Source organism: Eumetopias jubatus, unplaced genomic scaffold (genome assembly GCF_037043125.1).
Source record: "Eumetopias jubatus isolate StellerSeaLion01/CBP00866 unplaced genomic scaffold, mEumJub1_p1.0 scaffold_13, whole genome shotgun sequence".
In the NCBI taxonomy this organism is placed as follows: Eukaryota; Metazoa; Chordata; class Mammalia; order Carnivora; family Otariidae; genus Eumetopias; species Eumetopias jubatus.
In genome coordinates, this window is record NW_028274819.1 from 64,172,619 (window position 1) to 64,195,661 (window position 23,043).

Below are 23,043 nucleotides of genomic sequence, written 5' to 3' on the forward strand. Positions count from 1 at the left end.
GGAAGCCAGGGCAAAAATGAACTATTGGGATTTCATCAAGATAAAAAGCTTTTGCACAGCAAAAGAAACAGTCCACAAAACCAAAAGACAACCGACAGAATGGGAGAAAATATTTGCAAATGACATATCAGATAAAGGGCTAATATCCAAAACTTATAAAGAACTTATCAAACTCAACACCCAAAGAACAAATAATCCAATCAAGAAATGGGCAGAAGACATGAACAGACATTTTTCCAAAGAAGACATCCAAATGGCCAACAGGCACATGAAAAAGTGCTCAACATCGCTTGGCATCAGGGAAATCCAAATCAAAACCTCAATGAGATACCACCTCACACCCGTCAGAATGGCTAAAATTAACAAGTCAGGGAACGACAGATGTTGGTGGGGATGTGGAGAAAGGGGAACCCTCCTACATTGTTGGTGGGAATGCAAGCTGGTGCAACCACTCTGGAAAACAGTATGGAGGTTCCTCAAACAGTTGAAATTAGAGCTACCATTCGATCCAGCAATTGCACTACTGGGTATTTACCACAAAGATACAAATGTAGGGACCCGAAGGGGTACGTGCACCCCAATGTTTATAGCAGCAATGTCCACAATAGCCAAACTGTGGAAAGAGCCAAGATGTCCATCGACAGATGGATGGATAAAGAAGATGTGGTATATATACACAATGGAATATTATGAAGCCATCAAAAAGAATGAGATCTTGCCATTTGCAACGACGTGGATGGAACTGGAGGGTGTTATGCTGAGTGAAATAAGTCGATCAGAGAAAGACATGTATCATATGACCTCACTGATATGAGGAATTCTTAATCTCAGGAAACAAACTGAGTGTTACTGGAGTGGTTGGGGGTGGGAGGGATGGGGTGGCTGGGTGATAGACATTGGGGAGGGTATGTGCTACGGTGAGCGCTGTGAATTGTGCAAGACTGTTGAATCACAGATCTGTACTTCTGAAACAAATAACGCAACATATTTTAAGAAAAAAGAAAAAGAAGATAACAGGAGAGGAAGAATGAAGGGGAGTAAGTCAGAGGGGGAGATGAACATGAGAGACAATGGACTCTGAAAAACAAACTGAGGGTTCTAGAGGGGAGGAGGTAGGGGGATGGGTTAGCCTGGTAATGGGTATTGAGGAGGGCATGTTCTGCATGGAGCACTGGGTGTTATGAACAAACAATGAATCATGGAACACTGCATCAAAAACTAATGATGTAATGTATGGTGATTAACATAACAATTAAAAGATTTTTAAAAAAAGTGGGGATAAAGAGAGGCTCCTGATGGTTTCATCTTTATTTACTTACCAGAAAACCCAGCACAGAATCTTGCATTTAGTTTATGCTCACAAATGTTGAAGAAGTAACAATAAGACATTATGAGACAGAATGCCTTAAAAAATCTTTTGGCATATAAATGCCATTGGAATTAAAGGAAAGAATGACATGAGATGGCCCAGTCAGACACAGCAGCACCTTAACAACAGCATGTATTTATGTACATATAAATTTGCCAAAGTCCTTTTATATACATTATCTCATCTTGGTGTCACAATAACCCCCATTTTACAGAAGAAGAAACTGAGACTTGAAAAGATAAATTTCCACATAGTGCAGAGCTCAAATCTGTGTTTGCTCCACCCAGCCACATAAGAACAGAAATAATTCATAGCTTGTGATTCTCACAGTCTCTTCCCTAGGGTCTCTGCTAGGGCACAGTGAGTCACTGATGACCACTCCTAAATTCATACCTGTTCTACAGAAAAATGCCAAAAATCTGCCTGGGATTGCTTCTATCAATATTCAGAAAGATGAACAATCAGACCTTTTACCCACCTGGTTCAGATATTTAAAAAGTGGAGCTTAAATTCCCCTTTCTAGTGTGGTGGTGTGACTGAGATAGAGAGGAAGTGAGCAGAAGGGGTTATTTTCATCTCAAGGTTGATGCTGCCACATTTTAGTGAAGCTAATCATAACTCAAAAATAAAAATTTTCTGCAGAATCTTCTGGGGAAAACTCTTGGTTGCTTTATTGTTTCAGTTCACTTTTTAAATATCATACTGTGTTGTAGGCAGAGATGATGTATTTTATTTCTCTCTTCCAGAGGTTTCCATATTATTTATATACTAACCTTTATTATTATAGCCTTCACAAAAACCAGCAGGAACTCTGTGATTCCATTTTTGCCCACTTTCTGTTCACCCATCACAATTTCCTTCCTTTAGTAAGAGTTTAGCTCAAGTGGCTAATGGACTTGGCAAAGGTATGTAGAAATGATAAGAATTTAAATCAGGGGGCAATTAAAGAGGAACTCTGATCCGGCATTTCTACCCCCAGAAATGTATTCTACAGAAATATTCCCACAAGTTCATCACAAAAGGATGCCTTGTCAAATGCTCACTGAAGCGGTGCCTAATAGCCATGAAAACAGGTAAGTTAGAGCGACATGCAAATATGTGGGGCAACTGCTCAAAATATATTAAGAGACAGCAAGCAGAATTATATATAATAATATCATTAGTATATGGGTGGGGAAAAAATGACAGAGGAATATACATCAAAACCTCAAAGTTGATTAACTTTATGAGGTGGAATTAAGGGGAATTTCCCCTATCCAGTTCCTTGTGCATTTCTAAAATAAATTTTGATTAATCTTATGTTATGTCTAGACTCAAAAAAAATTTAAGATATATATATTTATGTGCCCCTTGCCATTCTTTCCTCTTCACTTTGGAAGCAGCTAGTACTCCACCTGTATTACTACCTCTAGTGATATCAAAGGTAGAGTACCAGCTCTAGAAGTTTGCATTCTTCTTGCAGATGAATGACAGGATAGTGTTTAGAAAGGACACTTTTTAAAAAATATTATTTATTTGTTTATTTATTCATTTGAGAAAGAGAGAGAGAGAGCACAAGCGTCTCTGCACTGAGTGTGGAACCCGATGTGGGGCTCGATCTCTGGACCCCAAGATCATGACCTGAGCTGAAATCAAGGGTCGAACACTTAAGCAACTGAACCACCCAGGCACCCCTAGAAAGGACATTTAAAAATCGCTTACAATATTCCCAGTAAGTGGTATTACAGCCTGTAGGCTGATTAAATACTTGCAGTGACCAAGAAAATCACTACCTTCTGAAGCAGCCCTTGATGTCTTCTAGCTTTGGTGTGACATTCCTAACGACGACATTCAGGAATGGCAACTGATCTAGACACCAATATCCATAGCATGTCAGGCTAAGCAGATGGAAGCATTATCACATCCAAGAAAACTAACATTGTTACTGATTATCTAATATACAACTCCCATTCAAATTTCCCCATTTGCCCCCAAAATGTCCCTTACAGCTTTTTTTTTCTTTTTTCTTTTTAAGTCCAGAATCCAATCAAGGGTTACATGTTGCTTTTAGTTGTCATAGCTCCGGTCTCCTTTAATCTAGATCAGTCCCCTATATATCTTGTTTTATTTTGTTTTGGTTGTCTTTCATGACACTGACATTTTCAAAGATCGCAGGCCAGCTGTTTTGCAGTATGTCCCACAGTCTGGATTCGCCTGATTATTTCTTCATGATTAGATTTAGGTTAAGCATTTCTGGCAAGAATTCTGCATCAGTGATGTTGTTTACTTCTCATTGCATCAGGTTGTCTAGTTACACTGTTATCTTTTTCTTTGTGTTACCACTATAGGTACTGAGCAAGGATCAGCCAATAAATAAAATATTTAAACCAAGAAATAAATATAATGTTAAAAACAGTTACTATGAGCATCAGCTATACCAGGCATAGTGCCAGACATTTAAAACGTATTATCTCATTTAAACCTCATAACAATCTTGCAAAAAAACTGAGGTTCAAAGAAGTTAAATAACTTGCCCAAAGACACATATATAGTGATAGAAAAATATATGCATGTGAATTCTCTCTCTCTCTCTCTCATACACACACACTTTAACATATGATCCCAGGGATCACAGTCTTTGTGAGGATCCTCCAGGGACAAGTGAAGAACTGTGACCTTAGACACACCTTGAGTAGACCTATCTAGTTTTCAGCAATTAGATTACTATGGAGAAGGAACTGAAAATAAATTATCTGTGGTCTATACAAAATTCTTCCATACTTGGAAGTGTTCTTATTTGGAGATGGGCCACATTTCCACCATAGCCAAGAAAATACGGCAATGGTTCCATAAATTATTATAACATTCTAATGTTTTTTTCATCTTTTTTTTTTACTAGTCTGCAACAAAATGAGAAAAATAAAGACAATGTAGAGAATTTTTCATAAAGTTCAATATATTGTTAATTTTAAAAGTATGGTCTCCCTCAACTTGTGTTATTAAATGTCCTTTATTTTATGAGATAAAAGTGAAGGGGTCATTTTTAAAAAATCTATCTCTACTATAGAAAAATAACTATTGTCAATAGCTCAGCCAATTTTACCTTATTTTTTGTCATTTTGCTTATCTATACAATTCATAAGTGTGAGACCCATTGATTTAGGGAACTCTATACAATTATAAAATTATTTTTTGAGAAACTAACTTGAATAAAGGAAGTTCAGCCCAAAAAGAAACCAGATCTGAAATATTTCTCACTTTCCCTACGAGTCATCTACATAACACCTCAAAGGGTGCAGGTATCAGGAATACATTTCAATGGATTTGTTAAAAGTGTCTCAGATTTGACACTTGCATTACTAAATGCCCTCTTCCAATGCATTGATATTTCCTTTGAATGGACCCTCAGTGGCTTAAGTTAATATACTCAATCAACAAACATTCGGAGTCCCTAATCTTTGCAAGACATGCTATGAGGTGCCTGGGAATGGTCTGGAGAGCTCCTTCTTGCTTCATGTCTCAGGTCAAAGGTCTCCTAACCCTCTCACCAATAAGAAAGAAGGAAAGCCTTCCTTGGGGCTGTGCTCTCCTAGCATGGCCCACATAACTCTTTTTATGTAGCTACTTATGTTTGTCTCCCTCACCTGAGTGAATTCTTTCAAAGGAAACACTATCTTATTCAATTCTGTATTCTTAGCACCATACATATACAGCTAGGGGAAAATCAGTATAAATTAGAAGACTAACATATTTCACAAATAAGGAAACTAAAGTTCAGAAAAAGAATATAATATGTCCAACATCATACAGCTAATAAAAAAGTAGCAAGCCTCACCAGAGCTCCCTTCAAGTCCACTATGCCACATCCTACACTTAGACAGGGTGAAGGAGAGAAAGATCTTAGATGTCTGTCTGGAACTTCAAACTCAACATGGCCAAAAGTCCCTCCTTCTTGAACAAACAAAAATCTGGTCTCTGTCCAGTGTTCTCTTTTTCTGAAAATGGCATTCCCAGTTGCTCAAGGAAAAATTCAAGTACATCTCTACTCCCCCTTCTCCCTATCCCCACATCCAATCCATCAGTAATCTTATCAATTATAATGTTCAAGTTTAGCATCTCCCTAATCTCTTTCCTTCTTTCCAAGCCCTCTGTCACCACCCTAAATCCAAGCCACCATTATCCCTCACATAGACTACAAGAATGACTTTCTACTTGTCCTCCACACATTGACTTTGGCCAATATTCTCCAATCTCTTCTTCACTTAACAGCCAAGGTGATGTTTTTCATATCATTCTACATATATAATTCACCTAGCTATTTAAAGCCCTTTATTAGGTTCCCATTGCTCTTAGGATAAAGACCAAAATTCACGCGAGGCTCAGAAAACTGCCCACTTTCTAGACTCTGCCACCTCTCCAGTCTGGTTTGGTCTCTCCCCTTGCTCTATTCCCATATACAGACTGACCTCTTTTCAAATCCTCATATTTACCACTCTTTCCTTTGTACTTTGAACATGCAGTTTCCCTTGTCAGAAATCCTCTGTCTCCCTGTAAGCACCTCTCATTGTCAACCCTAATTACTTCCACTCACTCTTAAAGTTTCTTGAAGTGTCACCTCCTACAGGAATCTTTCCCTGATTTCCCTAGAGAAGGTGAAGTACCAGTGAGGCACTCCTATTCCACCATATAGTACATCCCCTTTTGGTAATAACACTCATCACACTGTGATTACTTGTCCAATGATTGTCTCCCTATTAGAACAGAAATTCCATAGGGCAGGGGATGATTCTCTTTCTTTCTCCTTTTTTGAAGATTTTATTTATTTATTTATTTAGAAAGATACACTTGGCATCAGGGAAATACAAATCAAAACTTCAATGAGATATCACCTCACACCAGTCAGAATGGCTAAAATTAACAAGTCAGGAAACGACAGATGTTGGCGAGGATGTGGAGAAAGGGGAACCCTCTTACACTGTTGGTGGGAATGCAAGCTTGGTGCAGCCACTCTGGAAAACAGTATGGCGTTTCTTCAAAAGGTTGAAAATAGAGCTACCCTACAACCCAGCAATTGCACTACTGGGTATTTATCCCAAAGATACAAATGTAGGGACCCGAAGGGGCACATGCACCCCAATGTTTATAGCAGCAATGTCCACAACAGCCAAACTATGGAAAGAGCCTAGATGTCCATCAACAGATGAATGGATAAAGAAGATGTGAGGTATATATACAATGGAATATTATGCAGCCATCAAAAAATGAAATCTTGCCATTTGCAACAACGTGGATGGAATTAGAGGGTATTATGCTAAGCGAAATAAGTCATCAGAGAAAGACAAGTATCATATGATCTCACTGATATGAGGAATTTGAGAAACAAGACAGAGGGTCATAGGGGGAGGTAGGGAAAAATGCAACAAGTTGAAACCAGAGAGGGAGACAAACCACAAGAGACTCTTAATCTCAGGAAACAAACTGAGGGTTGCTGGAGTGGAGGGGAGTGGGAGGGACGGGGTGGCTGGGTGATGGACATTGGGGAGGGCATGTGCTATGGTGAGTGCTGTGAATTGTGTAAGACTAATGAATCACAGACCTGTACCCCTGACACAAATAATACACTATATGTTAATTTAAAAAAAATGAAAGAAAGAAAGCACACATGTGCACGAGCAAGCAGAGGGAGGGGCAGAGGGAGAGGGAGAAAGAATCTCAAGCAGGCTCCACACTGAGTGCAGAGCTCAATGTGGGGCTCCATCTCGCAACCCTGAGGTCATGACCTGAGCCAACATCAAGAGTCAGACGTTTAACCAACTGAGGCACCCAGGGAAGCTTCTCTTTCCACTGATGTATCCATAGTTCTTAAAACACAGTAGCTGTTCAATTAATATTTGTCATCAGAATTATGGGCTGGGAGCAAACTACTTGGCTAAGTAAGCCAAGGGGCAAGGATCATTATCCATTTGCAAATATGTAAACAGAGGCAGAAAGAAATGCACAGTTATTCAAGGTCACAGACATAGTGATGGAGACAAATCTAACCCATCATTCAGCTCATTTGTCCCCCCAAAACACTAAACAGTGTGGGTAGGAGATGGAGCATCTTAAAATAAGAAAATTAGGAATGAGAAGGTGGTGAGAGAGAGGTCTAGGAAGACAACTTCTGAATCTGCCTGTCACACTAGTTGCCTCCATACCAACAACAGTTAGACCTATGCCTGGAAAAGCATTAACGTTAAACAGCAAACATAACCACCACCACACCCTTCTCCTTAAGAGAACAAATAAAAAAATTTTTTTTCACCCATAAAGAAGACACCACAGGAGGGAACACTGTTGCTACTCCAAGTGTCTTCAAAAAAATAAAACAAATGGGCAGTTTGTCCACCTGGATTGCTCCTCAGCAATCAACAGAAAAGATGGCTTTCCCACCACTTACTGGAGCAGGAATCAGGGGAAAAAAAAGTATTAAATGAGGAAGAAGCCCTTTGAAGTCTTTTTATTCCTTTGGGAATTAAGAGAACATTTCGTGTAAAGCATTTGATTTTTTTAAAGTTTTTTTTTTCTTTTTTAAAGATTTTATTTATTTATTTGAGAGAGAGAGAGAGAGCACAAGTAGGATGAGTGGCAGAGGGAGAGGGAGAAGCAGGCTGTCCGTGGAGCAGGGAGCCTGATGCGGGGCTCGATCCCAGGACTGTGAGATCATGACCTGAGCCGAAGGCAGATGCTTAACTGACTGAGCCACTCAGGTGCCCCTTCTTTTTAAGTTTTTATTTATTTAAGTAATCTCTATACACCCAATGTGGGGCTCAAACTCACAACCCCAAGATTAAGAGTCACATGCTCTTCCTCCTGAGCCAGCTAGGTGCCCCTCATATATAGTATTTTAAAACCTTGCTAATGCACTGGCAGTTCTTAATACAGGTACCAATGAAAACTACAGTGACATGGCTCAGCTGCAACACTGCATTGTCCACAAGCTGCTGAGGCCAAATTATGTCTGTCACAGAAGCCACAAACCAGGCCAAAGGGTCAGGCTCATTGCTGCTCATCCTGCCTAGCACCCACTGCAAGAAAAAAGAAAAGTCAAAGCTTCCAAGAGGACTCTGTGGAATAAATACTTGCACAGTCTACCTCTACCCTGGAGTTTCTGGGTGAGGTAAAGAAGGGGTGAGGAGGGTATTCAGAGATTGGAAAAAGACTTAGAGAGACTTGATGTATTGGTGATAAGAGGGAAATTTTGAAACAGAGAGGAAAAGTGAGAATTGTAAATGGAGAAACAGGAAAAGAAACCGAAAGAACTTCAAGGGACATAGAGGGGTGGGGTAAGGAAGGTACAGACAAAAAGGGTAAGGTGCCCAGGAGAATAGACAGTAAGCATCAGAAAAACATACAGAGAAGCAAAGCCAGGCAGTCTTTTCCCAAATCCCAAAGCTGCTCATTGCATCTCAATAAATCTCTCTACTACAAAGCCCATACAATGGACTGTCCTTTGCATTCAGTAACAAGCAGCGTTTAACGAAGCATCACCCAGCTGCAACTTTGGAGACCTAAGGGTCTGAATGGAAAATGAAGAAAATTTGTTCAGCAGCAGAAGATAACCAGGAATGACTTTCACCCAATGCCTGACCTGGCTATAAAAAGGTTTGGCATTTTAGAGTTAAGCATAAAATGCTTTGACATTTCTCCTTCTTTTGACATTCCAGGAGGGGGTGTGGCTGACCCCAAGTCCATTCATTTCCAAGGTTGTAGATCTCTCAGCTAAGACTGGCCCCATCTGTTCTGGAGTCAGCCAGCTGTTTATCCCAAAGTAACATTTATTGCACTAATCATCCTAATAACTCTCACAAGAGCCAAAATCATGTAAGCCAGAATGCTTTCCGTCCTATTAAATGTGTCAGTTCGCTCAAAAACAAAACCCCAAAACACAAACCAAAAAAACCCCCACTTCTATGCGCCTTGGTTTCCCTGGCCAGGATCACTCTTCCTCTCAGAAGATACCTTTTGGGTACCTTTCAGTAATGGCAAATGAAGGTTAACAGTGCTTCTAACTTTCCCTTTCCCTAATGCGTTAAAATGAACCAGGGTTTCCCTAATGACCCCTTCTCCAAACCGTTAGTTGTGACAGGTGACTGTGCTTCACGAAAAGGCAGCTAATTATGGTACCATTGTCAGTGGCAAAGAGCCTACTGCAACATAATTTAAAACACTCACACGAGCACAAATCTGTCCACTTCCAAACAATCCTGCATTGGGAAGAAGAAAAACACTTAACAAAAATGCTGCTTCCAGCAGCCTAAAAGAAGCTTCCCCAGACACGTGAAATGTTTCTGACTGGCAGGGGAGTGCACCATTAAAGGACACTGTCACCTCAAATCAGCAGAAAAGGCGAGACAAACGACACAGACACACACACATAAAATAGAGCCCCACAAAACTTAACCTACTCAGAAGCACGCTCATCTTAAAAATAAATAGCGTGTACTTGCCCAAGCGACATAGAAATGTTCTAAAGTAGTGCAACCACATTAAATCACTGTCTCCATTTCTCCCCACGCATCACCCCTTCCCACTCAAACCTCAGCACTCGGGGCCGTATGTGACAGGACTGCAGTCCCCCACCTCTGTCTTCTGATTTTCTAAGAGCACTTCCCAACATCCTCCCCAACCCAGCCCCCCTCTCCAATCCTCAAAAAGGTTGAGGGGAGTTGCGACTAGGGAATTGGCAGGAATCAGTCCTCCGGCGGGGGAAGGTTGCTAGAGTTGTTCTTTGCAGTGACCCAAATTGCACAGAGCTTTTCACTTAGCAGCACTTGAGAACACCTCTCCAATCCTCCCGCCCCCATCTTCCCAAAAGAAAGCCTTGAGAATTAAGCGGGAGGAATAACTTGGTAGAACCCTTTGAATAAATCACTTCAACTCACCTGGTTTGGGATATTTCTCCCCACCCCAGGCATAAACAGAACTGATGTGCGAATGAGTCACGCAGGCAAGGGAACGTGTTGCGATGTCCTAAGTCGAAGGGCTGGAGTCAGTCCCTGCCCTGGTGCTGCTGCTACTCTTAGCTCAGCTGGAGCAAGCGGCAATCGCAAGCCCAGCAGCAGCAGGGGGGTGGATAGACCGTAGCACAATGAATGCAGTGGGGTTTTTGCAATGACATCATCCCTCTGTCCGAAAGGCCCCAATAGCCATGCTCAGGAGCGGTGCATTCTGGGAATCGTAGTCTTCTAAAGGCCTGGCAGGACACCGAGACTATCGCGGAAACTACAATGCCCAAAATGCGCCAAAGTCGGTCGCGCCCAGAGTGGGCCAAAGGAGCGAAGGGGACGTGGCCGCCATGTTAGGAGTGCCAGGAATAGTCGGCGGAGGCTGGCAGAGGTTTTAGGCAGCGCGCGAGCCGAATGGTGATGCGGTAGGGACGGTGAGGTGGAGGATAAACCGGTTGGAGAGCCTAGGGCCCAAATCTGGGGAACCGGGTGTGGCCGCGGCAACTGGGGACATTGTAGGGCGGATCCGGCTGGAGGCAGTATCAAGAGGTCGACTGGGCCTCGGCCTTACGGTCCAGCAGGTTGTATAGGCACCCTACCCGTCATGGTCCTTTTCGTTACTAAGGGATTGTCAGTTTACTTCTGGGCCCAGAGCATCACTTAGGCCCGCTAACAGGACCCTCGGAGCGGTTGGCGTCTTTGTTGGGCTGCGGAGACCCGGGACGGCGACCCTTCTCACTTCGGTCGGAGAAGCCAGCTTCCACCCACGGAATTGGGTTGTACCTCCCGATTTTATTTTTATCTTTTTGTCACTTATATTCCAACCTTCCTTACTCCTCCGCAAGGTTTCGGACCCTCATTGGCTTTTCATACAAGAATGACTTGCCAAAAGGGTCCAAAGAAATCGATTTTGGCTCTAGTAGCCAACCTGGAAAGGGACGGTGCTTTGGCGCCCCAATTAAGAAAAGACTAAGGTATAAAGGAGTCTAAAGGAGTAACAGCCGGTTTAAAGTGCCAGGGATATTATTGATGATAGCCCTATTGACCGCTAGCGGTCGGTTTCGAAGTAACGTGGGTTCCTGGATAAACTTAAGAGTGTACGCTAAAATACTGAGAAGGCAGGATGTTCGTTAGCATGGATCACCAACTTATTTTAAAAATACAGTGTTTAATTTGTGGTACTCTATATATACAATTACCTTAAGAACTAATTATTTTTAAGTAACTGAAACCAAACTTACTGGTCTTTAAGTTGCCTTGCTCAGTATCTCAAATGAACTGTATTTTTTTTCCAATTGTGTTACTAAAACAATGCTGTGTATTTGTTCTTTTTCAGAGTCTGTCTACACTATGAAAGATGGAAAATTCCTTTTCCTCCTGAGGGTGTCTGAAGGGTTAAAAATGCGATATATTTATGTTTTTCTCCCTCCCTTTTGCACAGTTATTCTGAAAACAAAATTATTAACTTGTTACTTTGGGTCATTAAGGATATGCATTTCACCTCTCTGTTAGTAGTTAGTAATATTACAGCTGATGGATGGATTCTCCTATCCGGAAAAGCTAGGCAGAGTGATTGAAAATAATAAAACATGGTAGAAACAGTCTTTCAGATGTATACAGATGATAACTACAAAAACAGAAGAATCATCGTCTGTCATGTTTCTGGACACAAGGCTTTGTTTCATTTTTAACAAAGGTAATATAATATGTGTTGGTCTCATCCATGCAGTACAAACTGGGAAAGGTTCATACAAATATTTCTGTTGTTCAGAAACACCTTTGCAAGTAATTGTGGTAAGTATAGGAAAGGGAACAAAATGTTTGTTGTTTTCTTTCTGCCCTTCAGTGTAACTATAGAGGTATTTTACATTTAACAGAGAGGAAACAGTGGACAGCTTTGCATTTAGGCTTAGTTTCAAACTCTTAAATTATTTTTATGGGTTGGTGGTTCGCTGGTATGTCTTCTTTTACAAACCTATAGTGACTTTTGGTCGTGATATAAAATATTTCTTTATATAAGCAATAACCTCAGTCTGAGTTACTATGGAAGACAAATTTTCTGGGGGTGGGGCAGATTGCTTAGATATCTTATGGGTGAGAAACTAGACCTATATAATGCAGTGATTTCTGTAATTTATAATTTGTCATATGTTTGGGTAGTTTGAAGTTTTTCCAGGCTTATATCCATTGGACATCTAACCATAATAAAATGAAGCATCTATTTAATATCTAAAAAAAACTCCATGATTTAATCTTTAACTTTCAGGGAAAAAATTCTGCATTCTTCCTTAGAAATTTTTACAAAGTTAGTATTTGAGGAGTTGGTGACACCAGCTTCTGAAAGAATAACCTCAGTGTCCCAGAGAAAACACTGGGTTAGAAAAACTGAAAAGTGGGATTAAGAATGCCTTAGGTGGATAAAACAACTTACAATTAGGGTGTTGATTTGTATTATAATTATAGGTAGCTCATTAAAGAGTATTGAGTCATTTGCTCTTACGGCAAGAGTTTTTTCAGCAGCGTTAAGTGTCAGAATCACCTGTAGAACTCTAAAAATGTATAGCTATCATCCACTCATCCCTGTTGAATTATTCTGCCAGGTTGGAACCAGTTATTCTCTATTTCTTAAAACTGAGTATACAGGGGTAGGGTACAGTTGTCCTCTACATCCTGTATCGGTGTTTATTGTGGTGCATTACACTAGTAATAACAAAAGTTTAGGCAAAGATTTTAGTTTTATTACTAATTATACCCATAAATGAATTCTGAAAATGTGTAGATGAGGAAATGATCTGGAGATCAATTTATACATTGGTGAGGAGGTGGACTGGGGGAGAAGATTTCAGTTTAGCCTTGAGTACTGTGATATCCTGACTTACCTAGATATTTCTTAGAGAGAGTTTAGCATAATACCAAGAAAGTAATGATAAGAGACACTTGTCCAAGTAAGAGCTCATGCTATCACAAGATTGTGATAAAGCTATTCAGATATTTAACAGAATCAAGTATCTAGAAAGAGGCAATAAGATTCTAGGATTTTCTGAAAATAATTTTTCTCTTTTTTTCAGTAAGTCCTTTCCTTGCCCTGAATCCTAGATTTTTTAAATTATTGATGTTATCTTAGTATTCTTGATATTTAGGAAAATGATACACAGTAGAGTACCTTTTTTTTTTTTTTAAGCTCCATATCCTTTAATCTGGTACTGAATATGGGCTCTTTACATTCAAAATCCTATAACATTATGTCATGTATGTCTGCTAAAGAATAAATACAAGATCCAAGAGGACAAGCATTTGAAATGATTAATGCAGCCCTAGGATTCAGGCACTTAATGGATCTATCTTTAGAGGAGGGAAGCCGTCTTGGATATATGGAATATGAAGATTGACTTTAGTATTTTGAGAAATACTGGCCTGGATTCTGCTGCTTCAGTTTGAAATCTATCTTAAATGGTTTGCTCAGTATTACAGACATTAGTAACATCCTAAGCTTCATTGATAATAGCAGCCTCTGTGGGGATGTTGATAAAGAGTAAACAAAATAATCTGTGTAAAGTGTTTAGCAAAGGACTTTGGAACATGTAAATTTTCAGTTTTTTTTAACAGTTGGGTAAATAATTTTTTTATTGGCTGTTTTTAAAAATTAGCCACAGAGTAGTTAGAGCCCCAAGGACAGGGATTGATTCAGATATATTCTTCCAACAATTTAAGTCAAATTTGTATGACCAAGTTCCTAGCAAAATACAGTTCCATTCCTTCCTTTCATATAGTGATACAGGGCAACAATCTTTTACAGCCCATGGTACTAAAAGGAATGTAAAATGCCTGTTACTGAGTTATGTTCTAAGAGATTATAGTTGTGCCTGAGTGACTAAAGTTAAAAAAAATTACGTAATAACAATTTTAGCTTGTGTACCTGTGTAGCTTGAAGAAGCCCCAAGTTGATTATGAAAATCAGGTTCTGTCTTCATTGAGAATCACTGTAGTTAATTACCTTAAAATGATGTTCTAAATTATGAAAAATGTTAGGATTGTTTCATATCTTACAAAGTTCTAAAGTAATTCTTTTATATTCCAAACTGAAATTTGAGAGAACAGCTCTATTGTCTGCCTTTCTGTATCTTTTCCAAAATAGAATTAATTTTCTTACCTATCAGAAATGAATGTCAGTAACTGAAAGGTGATACAGACCCAGCAGTTACATTAAAAATTACTCTAACCTGATCAGAATTGAGACAAGCAAACTTAAAGGGGAAAAAAACATTTTCCCAAATGTATCTTTTCAGACCTCACATTAAGTTAGGTGTTTTCTAGTGTACATTCTTAGTGAACACAAATAAGTAGGACATACAGAGTTTAGCAGTTGGACTTTAGGGTAGATCTTAACGCGTTCTAGAACTTTAATATTTCATATTTTAAACACTTTGACTTAATAGGAAACTGAAATGTATGTTTTCTAGTCTTATTTAGTTGACTCATGTTTGTAACAAATTGGCATAATTTTAGCTGCTGGATTTTATAGGCCACTGAAGGTAAATGCAGTAAACATCCCTGGGTCAAGATTTTAAATCCAAATGTGCATAGTTAATGATTAACCAGAAAAGTGAGCTCTGTTTATTCTACGATTCTATTTTTCAATTTCTAATAGGTTGTGATAATTGTAGCACTAGAAAATATTTCTTTGCAAGAGTAAGTATGTGAAGATGAATTTAATCAAATATAAATGTTTATGAATATAAAGCCTTTTAAGGGAACTATAGAGATGTGCAGTTGTAAGCAATTATGCAAGTGGGCACATACTTAAAATTCTTAACTTGATATAGAGTCTTTTGAGGATGCTATATGGATTTGAATTTGCTGTAAAGGTTAATTCTCAGTGAGTTGTGTCTTAAAACCTTTTAGGAAATGTTCATCACTTTCCCTCTTAACACCTAATTCCTGATTGATGAATTTAGCACATAGGTGTTTATCAAATTGAATAGCCTGGGGATTTGTTTGAGCTACTCCACCACCAGAAGATAAAAATTAGGAACCATAATCTTTGATATAATCTAAGTGACAATTTTTTTTTAATACTTTGAGCCAAAAACTCAGCTTTCCTCCTTCCTTACCCTCTCGCTGCAGACTCTTAGTTGTTAGTATAGTATGAAGTGGGATCTTAACAGTTTCTTAGTAATTGTCCTCATCGAACTGGATGGCGTTTATTCTCTTGGCTCAGTGTAGGTATATTTAGAGCCATTTCCTTGTGTTTCCTAGTATTTTATATATAAGACAAAAATAGAGAAAAACAAATTCTTAAAGTTTTTACACATGGTGAAATAAAGTAATTGCAGAAGTGGTAACAAAAGTAAACTGCAAACAACATTGTCATACTAGTGCACTTATAATTGCTATATTGAAACTAGCATCTTACAGAAGTGTAGTAATAAATGAGTTACCAGCCTTCTGCTCTTTCAATGGAATACTGACAATAGTATGGTACATTTATTCTGTCTCAACAATTGTGAATGTGGCGAAAGTTAAGTGTTACTTTTGGTGATGAATTTTACATTTATTACCTTTTACATTTGACAGTTTCAATGCAAGAATGTTCATTTCAAGTCTGCTTTGTTTACTCTATAAAATTTAATGCTGGGCATTATGCTTGTTTTGAGTTTCAGTCCCATGAACAGTTTTCAGTATTCATCTTTGTGAGTCTTTCCAAAATTGTTTGCTTCTTTGTTTCCTGCTGGTCCTGAAATAATTTATGAGCAATTTTTGTTGCTTTTCATGTTGCTGTGTATTCGCGTGAGATGGGTTGCTGGATTTTCTCATTTTCCAGATAAACTCTGCTCTTCTCTTTCACATTCCTGGGACCTGTTTGGCATTTGTTGGAGTTCTGCGTTGCTTGTAATGGAAAAGTTGAAGAATTGAGTACTATGATGCAACACTTCAGGAGTTTGGGGAGTGAGGAAATAAATAGGTGCTGAATGTAGAGAACTTATTTTTATGAAGTTTCGCTCTGGAAGAGGCAAGAAATAATGAGAAATAATAAGAGGGTATGTGGGAATGAAGAGGGTTTTTATTTAAATCTCCTACTTAGAGGCCAAAATCACACTCTACTTCAGGGCAGTTTGACCATTTCCCAAAGGAATCAGGATTGGGCCAGGGGAAAAGTGGAAGAGCTCTGAAGTACTTAGGTAATTTTTTCTCTGAAAACTCCATACTTTTCATTTGATTATTTTTCCTTTCCGTTCCTGTTCTGTTTGTGTACCTTCAAGGCTTTCATGGCTGCATATTTAACCAGCCTTCTGCTGGAGGTATAGTGCATTTTTATGACCATTCCAAAACATAGCAATGACCAAGAGTCTAGGTTTCTTTTGAGAAATTACTGGTCCTAAAAAGGTGGTATTTGCCTTTTATACCAATATCATTAATACTTACCAACCAAACCTGACTGGGATCCTCACAACCACTATTAGAGAAAACTGCTCATTTGACTAGGAGATTAAACTTGAACAAAGCTTGTCTGTTCTTGCCTAGCTGTGATTACCAAGACACATTACCTGGAGGAGAAGTCTGAGATAGATTTTTTTAATTTATGGGAGGAAGGTATGATTGTAGAAACATAAAAATGCACAAGAGAAAATCAACTAACTTATTAACAGCAACAGAACTCAACAAAAAGTGGAAAATCCAGTTCTGACAGTTATGAACTAACTTTTCCATTGTTTGATTCACTGTCATTACCTAATAATTTAAGTGAGCTGCCATTTCCCTTCAGAGGTTTAACTAAAACTGGCAAAATAAATGGAAAGATGTCAGCAAAAGAAGGGAATAGCTAAGACAGGTAAGGATTCGGTATAATCAAAAATATCAAAAGAAATTGGTTATTACTAGATCCTGACACTGTAACTCACTGTCCAAATGTGATTTCATTTCCTTTGATGAGATAGGCACCAGAAGAAATAACTTGAGGTACTTATAAAAAAAAAGACACTTGTGGCTACCAATTGCATTGCTCTCTGATAAAAGTTACATTTCGAACTACAACACATAGTGTAAGGCACCATACATGCAGCGTAACTCCCCAAGTTAGCTAACACTTTATACCGATTTCTGGCGAATGTAAGCCTATACACTCTTCTACCACTTCTAACTGGAGGGAGGGAAAGACGAAAACAAATGTTAACTGTGTAATTGTTTATTGTAATGGGACCAAAGTTATACCCAGATTCAGAGACCTATTTGATACTCCTGCTTACACTACCAAGTTAATGCAAGTAATTGATTGTTAATATTAAGTATTAATACCTACCTACTTAGTTGTCAATGCTAAGAGGTAGACTATATAGGCTGTTCATTTATGTGCCTGAGCCCATTCTGGTTTTCAGTAATCTAAGTAGAAACTTGAAAGTTACATATGACCCCATTGTAACTTGAGATAACCCTAAACTTGTGGAATATATTTTGGTACTGTGTCAAATTCACTTAAAATACACGTAGTAGGGCACCTGGGTGGCTCGGTTAAACATTGGCCTTCGGCTCTGGAGCCTGCTTCTCCCTCTCCTCCCTGCTCATGCGCTATCACTGTCTGTCTCAAATAAAATCTTTAAAAAAAAATGCACTTAATAGTTCACAGGTAACTGGAAAGTAATTTTTCCAGTAATACTGGCAAGAACATGCTGTTAAAATATTTGGGAACTAGTTGAGGTCAAAATAGAACTACAGCCTATTTGTGTATTTAAAAAATGTATAATGTCAGAATCTGGGATGCGTGCTAAAAATGCAGATGCTGGTGTCCCACCTAGATACACTGCTTAAAAATCTGAGGGTGGGATCCGGGATCTGCATTTTTTTTTTTTTAAGATTATTTTAGAATACGTGTGTGTGCATGAGCATATGGGGGGAGGGGCAGAGGGAGAAGGAGAGAATCTTAAGGAGACTCCTGAGATCAAGACCTGAGCCGAGGGCGCCTGAGTGGCTCAGTCGTTAAGCCTCTGCCTTTGGCTCAGGTCATGATCCCAGGTTGGAGCCCCGCATCAGACTCCCTTTGCCTCAGGTTATGATCCCAGGTTGGAGCCCCGCATCGGGCTCCCTGCTCCGCGGAAAGCCTGCTTCTCCCTCTCCCACTCCCCCTGCATGTGTTCCTGCTCTCGCTATCTCTCTCTCTCTGTCAAATAAAATCTTAAAAAAAAAAAAAAAAAAAAGACCTGAGCCAAAACCAAGAGTTGGATGCTTAACTGCACCACGCAGGTGTCCCCTGGGGGGTCTGCATTTTAAATAAATTAACCAGATGATTTCTTTCTACCTAATCTTGAAAGCACCAAGGTGAAATAACTTGCCATAGTTACTTCTAAAGATAGGCCCCCTTTTTTTTGTGTTCCTAACTCTCCTTCGTGCTCAGTAGCTCTTATTCCTGCTCTTATTCCAAGACACAGATGCCAAAATTTATAAAGTACTTCTGCATACATATATTCAGTGAAAAATCAAACTCAACCACATGAACAAGTATTGCTTGATTAAGGTGTGTAATACAGGTTTTTTTAAGGGAAATGAACAAATAATATCTTCATCTAAAGCATTTGATAAAAAATCTAGCCCTGGGACACCTGGGTGGCTCGGTTGGGCGACTGCCTTTGGCTCGGGTCGTGGTCCTGGAGTCCCGCGATTGAGTCCCACATTGGGCTCCCTGCTCGGTGGGGAGTCTGCTTCTCCCTCTGACACTTCCCTCGTGCTCTCTGTCTCTCATTCTCTCTCAAATAAATAAAATCTTTAAAAAAAAATCAAACCCTACAGTACTCTATTATAGACAACCAAAGTATCAATGTTTGGGGGCACAGTTTCAATCCTAAATCCATTTCTTTGATTCTGTAAGTATGTATTGAGGAATTCCCAAGTTAAATGCCCTGGAGATAGAAAGAGGACTATGACCCTCTACACATTAGAGTCTTAACGTTTTTAGTGTCATGGACCCCTTTGTCAATCTAGTGAAGTCTATGGATCACTTTTCCAAAAAAGTTTTTAAAATGTATACAGTACAGTATATTGGATTACAAAGGGAGCCAGTGATAGTTACCAAAAATTTTTATATGGACATATAAATGCTTTATTAACTCTTGACAAGATCTAGCAGTAGCTCTAATCGGCAGTTTCAACAGTGGTGAGCATAAATGATATTTCAAGTTGTTTGCAACAGTTGTAATATATCAAAGTATAGTTCAATTTGAACCATAAAAAATTATCTTTTACTGCTAGTACTACTGTGATCTGTTCCTACGTTCAAATTTTATTAGAAGTTATTGAAAATAGAGATGCAGTTTTTTCCCATCCAAATTCATGGGCCCACTGAAATCTATTAAGAACGCTGGTTAAACTATTTAATATAGGAACTTTCTCTTTTTCACGCCGTATGCAAGGCCTAAGTAAGATGTTTAGGTACGTAGGCACTGAAAAACTTTTGATGCAATTCAAAATCTATACCATAAAGTAGATTTATGCAATTGTTTTTCCTGGTGAAGACTGATACTTTTTAGAAAGTACAAAGTTATTTCTGAAAAAGTACCAAAGTACTCCATTCGTTTCATGATGGATGAACAGGAGGAAAGGCTGCAGTTGTGTGAAAGTATGGGTTTAGTATTTAAGATTGTATCTACCACGCTGGATATATAGTAAGGGCTCAATAACAATAAAATAAATGATCTTTTCCATAAGGGGTTCACAATTTTAGAGAACATTAAGGCACAACACCATGTGTGGAATACTGTAATAGGGACTAGATGGTCATTGCTCTATAATGAACAGATTGGAGGGATTGTTTGTAACCCAAGTGATGTCACTTGCAGATAAATCGAGTAGGGCTACCATCCTCAAGTGGGCCTACTAGTATGTTAGCTTCATGAGGGTAGGATTTTTGTCTGTTTTGTTCATTGTATCTGATCTATTCCAAAAATTTCGGAAAGTGCCTGCCACACAGCTAATCTCTACTTACCTGATCAGCCTCAGATCTGTGTACCTCCATTTCTCTAGATGCTGCTGAAACATTTTAGCATTAACCCACCACAAACTAGAAATTAAAAATAGCTCTTCCTTAGACATTCAGTAAGTGAATAAAGAGGGATATTTTATTTTCTCCTCAGCAGAAAGCTAATAAATGCTGTTGTGTTTAGTTTAGTACCTTTAGTAAGTTTAGCTACCATTTTCATTCAACAGTCCTTGAGGATAGGAATTGCCATCACTTTAAAATTAAGGCACAAATCTGCCCAGAGTCACCCATTAACTAGTAGAGGAATTGGAAAACAATACGAAATGATTGTCCCAGACCTAAGTATCTTAACCTCCCGTTTGGCCAAGACACAAACGTGGTTTCTCACATTTCACAAAGAGGTACAATCATGTGAAACAGACTGGGTAACAAAACAAGTTCCATAGCTATTTAAGCACATCTTTAAAAGTTCTTATTTAGAAATATTGTCAAAGTCTTAAAAATATATATTTTTAGACTTTAAATATAGATAAGTTATAGTCTATGCTGAAGTCATTTTCTCTGCTTTGTGTTCACAATGTACTTGTTATCTTTTCATCTTTTATATTCTACCCTCCAAGAAAAGCATTTGAAAGTTTCAGGGGTTTGTGTTGGTAATTTACAGCTAATAGAGCTTTTTAAATGCCCATTCTTCCCACCCACCATGGATAGGTATGTTTTCACCTAGCTTGTTTAGAAGGCAGTAAAGCAGTTTAGACAAAGGCATCATTGTTTGGACTAAATGTTAACGAAAGTGAAGAATGATTTCAACTTTTCACACAGGGAGACCCAGGCCAATATCTAAATTAGCGTGTGATACAGAAGCAGTCATGTTGGTCAATCCATAACTTGAAGTTAAACGGGACTTCATGTTATAGATGAAATTGAATAGCTGGGAAATAAAACCTGGTCTGACCTGTACTAATGTGAAGCCATTTATAGGTTTTACCTATGTTTACCAGGAGTGAGTGAACATTCATTGACTTCACTGCAGAAATACTAATCACAGTATGCTGCCCTGGACCCTGCGGGGGATGTTTCACAGCATGTGGTGTATGGACCTTATTTCCATTCTATTTAAAGATTTTATTTGACAGCACAAGGAGAGAGGGAGAAGCAGGCTCGATGTGGGACTCGATCCCAGGACTCTGGGATCATAACCTGAGCCAAAGGCAGATGCTTAACCAACTGAGCCGCCCAGGCACCCTCAAGCATTCTTTTTAACTTGTAGTTCTTGTGCAGGCCACATGACAGTTTTATATTTTGAAAATAATTATAAATAACTATCATCCATTGACTTGTAAAAGGTAGAACCAGTGACTAATTGTAGGCCAAAGGCGGGGTTAGAAAATCACCTTTAATATTCAGTGCTCCTTCAAAGCTGATTACAATGTCTAGGAAACAGCTTGATTCTATCTTCTAACTCTCCTTCCCTTTTATTTTTTTATTTTTTAGCAACTTCAACAACCCAAGTTTCTTTCATGCAAATAAGCATTATCTCCTTTCCTTTTAGCACAGTGCTGCAGAATGACTGGCTAATAAACCAGTCAGATGTTAATGCTATCAGTAACATGCTATTCTGCCTGGTACCTACACAGTTGGCATGCAAAAATTGTTTAATGGATAAGTCAGTTAAAATTTTGATGGATTGCTTAGTCCTATAAGTAAGCATTGACTTACATCACCCCTTATCACCTAATGCTTTTTTTTTTTTTAAGATTTTGTTTATTTGACAGAGCAAGAAAGGGAACACAAGCAGGGGGAGAGGAAGAAGCAAACTTCCTGGAGCGAATGCGGGGCTGAATCCCAGGACCCCGGGACCATGACCTGAGCTGAAGGCAAACGCTTAACGACTGACCCACCCAGGCACCCCTTATCTGATGCTTTTGTGACAGATTTTCTACTAGTGGACTGTTTCAGACAATGAAGGAAATAGAACTTTCATTAATTGATTAACGCCACCCCACCCCCCCCTTCCCCTGGCCTGGACAGGAGACTGAATTGGAGTCCTTGATTCCCAGTATATCATAACTAGTCTGAAAGGGAGAGGTAGAGAGGGCCATGATATTTGAGAATAAAATCTTGTTTGTTTATAGCTTAGCTTTATGTCCTTGTGTTTAATGCCATGACCATTAAGCCATTCCTATAACACGTTTATCTTCTAAAGAAAGCTCGTGAAATGTCTCCAGAATGACCTGAGGTTTTTGTTTGTTTGTTTGTTCGTTTGTTTTAAGTAAGCTCTAGGCCCCGTGTGGGGCTTTAACTTAATGAGCCTGAGATCAAGAGTCACCTGCTCTACTGACGGAGCCAGCCAGGCACCCCAGAATGACTTGGTTTTTAGTGACATTAATTGTTTTCTTAGGGGACCTGATTCTTTCTAGTAACAGATTCCAAAATGATGCAGTTTGTCGAAGACGGTTTCATCTTCAGTATCTTTAAAAAAATAAAATTAGGTAAAGCATTTTTGGATAGACTGCATCCATCTGGTCTATTTTCCTATTGCCTGGTAATGTTTTTCATCATCAACCAGCTCTGAAAGGACATTAAAAAGTCTCCTGTTACACACTGTAGCACTAATGTTCGTAATAGAACATTAAGATAGGTTGAAAGCTTCCATAATTTTGCCTACACTCAATCTTTCCCTACCTTCTGCCCTCTTTTATCTCCTACTTATATTTTTGCAGTAACTCTATGGAAGGTACCTG

The 23,043-nt window shown here is 39.0% G+C and overlaps 1 protein-coding gene and 1 long non-coding RNA gene across 2 annotated transcripts in view; one reads left to right on the forward strand and one right to left on the reverse strand.

Annotated features, from left to right (window-relative positions):
- Window positions 1–10,441, reverse strand: part of RAB30 (RAB30, member RAS oncogene family) — a 78,732-nt gene extending 68,291 nt beyond the window's left edge. The window contains exon 1 of the mRNA XM_028126765.2: window positions 10,273–10,441. The gene's annotated coding sequence lies outside the window, so the exon portion shown is untranslated. The remainder of the gene's footprint in view (window positions 1–10,272) is intronic.
- Window positions 10,442–10,658: 217 nt separating this feature from the next.
- LOC148162668 (uncharacterized) lies at window positions 10,659–22,809 on the forward strand. Its single transcript, XR_015766596.1, has 2 exons — window positions 10,659–12,031; window positions 22,057–22,809. It is a non-coding gene; the product is annotated as an uncharacterized LOC148162668 (long non-coding RNA).
- Window positions 22,810–23,043: the final 234 nt, after the last annotated feature.